This window comes from Palaemon carinicauda, chromosome 20, assembly GCF_036898095.1.
Source record: "Palaemon carinicauda isolate YSFRI2023 chromosome 20, ASM3689809v2, whole genome shotgun sequence".
NCBI lineage: Eukaryota > Metazoa > Arthropoda > Malacostraca > Decapoda > Palaemonidae > Palaemon > Palaemon carinicauda.
In genome coordinates, this window is record NC_090744.1 from 80,979,184 (window position 1) to 80,984,183 (window position 5,000).

Consider the following 5,000-nt stretch of genomic DNA (forward strand, 5'->3'; position numbering starts at 1 on the left):
CTAGTCGATTTGCACTTATATTCCTCTAGGAAGTCTATGCTGGCTTTCGAAATCCCGAAACGCTTTCTCACCGCAAGGGAGAGAAAATCATGAGCTGCAGGGTCCGGGTTTTCTGTAATGAAGCGCAGACAGTCGACTTCTGGACTCGCTGGGTCAGAACTGGATGTGGTAGCGGCACAAACTTCAGCTGTAGTTCCAACGCCAAGGGGAACCACATGCTGTTCGGCCACTTGTGGGCCACTATTGCCGCTACCCCCTTGAAGGATCTCAGTTTGTTGAGGACCCTCAACAGAAGGTTGTGAGGGGGAACAGATAAATCCTGGACCATCTGTTCCAGTCGAGGGACATCGCGTCCACTGCTTCCGCTAAGGGGTCCTCGTACGGGGACACGTACAGGGGCAACTTCTTGTTGTCTTTCGTCGCAAAGAGGTCTATCTGCAGTTCTGGGACTTGATTCAGAATGAAGGAGAATGATCCTGCGTCTAAGGACCATTCCGACTCTATCGGTGTGAACCTGGATAGAGCGTCCGCTGTCACGTTGCGGACTCCTTGAAGGTGAACTGCCGACAGGTACCATTTCTTCTTTTCCGCCAATCGGAAAATGGCCAACATCACCTGGTTGAGAGGTGGTGACCTCGACCCTTGTCGATTCAAGCATCTCACAACCACCTCGCTGTACATCACCAATCTTATGTGGATCGAGTGACGCGGGGAGACTTTCTTTAAGGTAAGGAGCACTGCCATAGCTTCTAGAAAGTTTATGTGAAAGGTCCTGAATAGCTTGGACCAAGTCCCCTGGACTTTTTTCCGATGAAAGTGACCTCCCCATCCCTCCTTTGAAGTGTCTGAGTGAATCGTCATCGACGGGGGAGGTGGCTGAAGAAGAACCGACTTCTTTAGATGTCTGGCTTGGGACCAAGGCCTGAGAAGAGTATGTAGCCGAGGCGGCACTGGTCTTCTCAGATCTCTTCGCGCGTTTGATGCATACCTTCTCCAAACTCCAGTTGCATCCTTTAGCTGTGCTCTTAGCACTGGGTCTGTCACCGAAGCAAACTGGAGAGAGCCTAGTACCCTCTCCTGTTCGCGTCTTGATATCCTTTCGGAATCTAGAAGTCTCTTGACAGAACCCGCTATCTCCTTCTTTTTCTTCGCCGGGATGGAGAAACAGTGTGACAAAAGGTCCCAGTGGATTCCCAGCCACTGGAACTTTTGAGATGGAGAAAGTCGAGACTTTTTTCTGTTGATCTTGAAGCCTAGGTACTCTAGGAACTGGATCACCTGACTGGAAGCTTGCAAGCATTCTGTCTCGGATGCTGCCCACACCAGCCAGTCGTCCAGGTAGGCTACTACCTGAATTCCCTTTAGGCGTAATTGTTTGAGAGCTGCACTCGCCAGCTTCGTGAAAATCCTTGGGGCTATGTTTAGCCCGAATGGCATGGCTCTGAAGGCGTATAGTCTCCGTTGTAGCCTGAACCCTAGGTAGGGGGAGAGTCGACGGCCGATTGGAATGTGCCAATAGGCGTCTGACAAGTCTATAGAGACTGAGTATGCCCTCTTGGGTAGTAAGGTCCTTATGTGTTGCAGTGTTAGCATTTTGAATTTGCAATTCACTATGAACTTGTTGAGTGGCGACAAGTCCAGAATGACTCTGAGCTTTTCCGAGTCTTTCTTGGGAACACAAAACAGCCTCCCTTGGAATTTGATGGACTTCACCTTTCGGATCACCTTTTTCTCCAACAGTTCTTGAACGTACTCCTCCAGAACGGGGGTGGAGTGTTGGAAAAACCGAAGGCCCGGGGGTGGAGTGCTGTACCAGCTCCAGCCCAGTCCATTCTTGAGTAGGCTGTGGGCCCAGGGATCGAAGGTCCAACGATCCCAAAATTTCATCAGTCTCCCTCCTACCGGTATCATTTCACTTGGACTGCCGTCCTGAGGTCTTGCCTCCCTGACCACGACCACCCCTGAATCCCCTTCCCCTTGAGGGGCGCCTAGACGAGCCTCTGGCTGCTCCTCTAGGCTTTGCTCGAAAGGAAGAAGACTGTCCTTCGAACTTTGGGGTGAATGCCTTGGACTGACCCGGCACAGCCTGGGGTACCCACTGAAAAGTGTTCGGGGTTTGTGCCACCATCTGGGGCACTGGAGGCAATGGCAATTGCAGTTGCTGTTGCTGTCTAGAGGGCTTGGCTGGCCGAGACGGTAGCCTAGTCCTCATATTCTTCCTCTTTGGTTGAGGACCCTCATCCGGGGAAGACTTTCTTTTGATAGCCAGGCCCCACTTCTGGAGAAGGATTCTATTCTCCACGGCGGCCTTATCAACAACTTCTTTGACCACATCGGTAGGGAAAAGGTCTTTTCCCCAAATGTTGGAGGAGATTAACTTCCTTGGCTCGTGTCTCACCGTAGCCCCGGTGAACACGAACTCCCTACAAGCTCTCCTCGCCTTGACGAAGCCATAAAGGTCCTTCGTCACTGTGGCTAGGTGAGTCTTAGCCACCACCATGAACATTTCATGGACCTTGGGGTCACTTGCCATCGTTTCAAGAGTAGTCTGAAGAGACATTGAGGCAGCCAGTCTTTCTTTTGTCTTGAACTATCTTCGTAAAAGAAAGTCAGACAGCTTGGGGAGGTCCTCGCCGAATTGCCATCCGGCAATATCAGCCTCCAACTTTCCCACTGAGAACGTCAGATGGACGTCCTTCTAGTCTTTGTGGTCCATAGGCAGGGCCAGTGACAAGGATTTACACTCCTCCAGGGAGGGGCAAGGCTTGCCGGCCTCGACTGCCTTTAGGACAGCCGCAAACCCTTTCTGTAAAAAGGGGAAGGCTCTAGCAGGAGAGGACACAAAGGAAGGGAGCTTCTTGCTCAATGCAGCTACCTTCGAGTTAGAGAAGCCCCTCTCCTTCATCGAGGATGAAAGTAGAGCTTGAGCCTTAGAGTGGTCCATGACTATGACCTCCTTCGGCTCTGTCTCCTCCCTTGAAGCTGGTTCTTTTCTCAGCCGGACATAGCAGTCCGGATATGATGCCTTGCTGGGCCAGAATTCCACCTCCTCTAGGGGAACTGAACCCAGCTTATCCGAGATGACGATCTTTCCAGTCGTCATCGGCATGTGCTCAGCATACCTCCATGGGTTAGCATCTGAGCACAAGGGAAGGTCTTTCACATTGAGCCTTTTCCGGGGCCCATGTGATTCTGCAAGGCACTGCATCCGCAGTTCCATAGCAGCCGCCTTCTCCTGATTCTCCTTCTGCATTTGTTGGATCATTCCAACAATCGAAGAGAGGGCCTGTCCCAGCTCTACTGGGAGACCGGCCGATGTTGAGGGAATAGGCTCCGGAATCTGAACCGGAGTAGCCGACGCCTCGTCGACCTCTTCCTCTACGACGTCCGGGGCTTGAACTTCATCCTGACCTTCTGCCAGGAGGTCTTCTTCCAAACGCTCGTCCACGTCAGACATCCTGTCATCTAACTGGATGTCTTGCATCGCGACCGCGACTTCAGCATCCACCTGGATCTGACCTTGGGGGATCTCCTCTTGAGGCTGGGGAATCACTGCATCAGCTGATGCCTTAGGGAAAAGATACGCCCTCATCTTCTCACTTGGAAGATAAGGGCCAGAGGTGTTCTTTTGGAAGCCCCTTACCCAGGTACGAAGCTTCTCCCTTGCTATATCCCTTGATTCCGCCGTCCTAGGGGAATCAAAAGCCTCAGTAATCAGATTAGTGCACACAGCACATACCTGAGGGTCCCAATACTGGAGATCATCCTTGGAGACAGCGCATGCTGCGTGTCTCCTACAAAACTCATGTCCGCAGAGGTACTTGCTGCGGACGTTGCAGAAAACATTTCCGCACTTCGGAGGGTCCTCCTGTAAAGAGAAGAAATTTCCATGAGTATCAAGTGAACTATGTATCACTGGATATGCATAGTATAGCATAACAATTCATAAAGGAAAGACACACAATTGTGTTTCCCTCACAACCCATTGTTGCAGCCTTCCAGATAATAAAATCAAATGGTTAATCTCTTCTAGAGTAACCAATGCAAGGTTTCCAGAGGAAACAGGTGAAGCTCACACCTAAGCAATGATTTTAAAATCCTGGATAATAGACAGGAAAGAACTCACTTTCCTATCTGTAGGGCAACAGCAAAGGAATGTGCAAGAAAACACAAAAGTGTTAGAACACACAGTGCTGTACCAAAACCCATACCATAGTTTTCTTCTTACTGTATATGTTATACTGAAGAATACTAGTACAGTATAGGAGGATACGTGCCGGCCGGCACTGCCGGCCGGCACACACCATAACTAGCTTTAAAGTATACTACTTAACAGCTATAAGGCGGCAGAACTTCTGGTTCAAATGCATGTGCCGGCCGGCAGCAACTGCCGGCCGGCAACAGCCAATGTCGGCCGGCAATGGCTGCCGGCCGGCAACTACACAAGGTAGTACCCAGCTGCCGGCCACACTCTTGGTGACCGGCCGGCAAAGGTACAAGACCGATGCCAGCCGGCAGCAAAAGAACCAGAGGACTACACCTGCCCGGCTGCCGGCCTATGAGGCCGGCAGCCGGGTCGGGTACAGCACTAGAAGAAAAATAGAATGGATGCCGGGATAAGAGTGTACACTACCTCCAAGCCCGGCAATTCGAAAGAGTGCATATAAGGAAGGGGAGAATCTAATTCAGGCTTCCTGACCAATGCCGTCTGGCTCTACAGGCAGGCATGGATGAGGGACCACTCAAAATATAAGACCCTTGCCGGCCGGCAGCTCTGCCGGCCGGCAAGGGGCTGAGTCAATTCCACATCCTAACCTATACTAGGTCCAGATGTAGAACGACGTACAGTACTGTAATGGCTAGGCCATTACGGAGATAGAGGGGGAAGGGACAAAGAGGGTCCTACCAACCTTGCTTTAGTGACGGATCACCCGCAGCCAAGAAACTTATCTTAGCCTAAGGGAGATCTAAGGGGGGAGGCCAGCAATACTTGCCAGCTC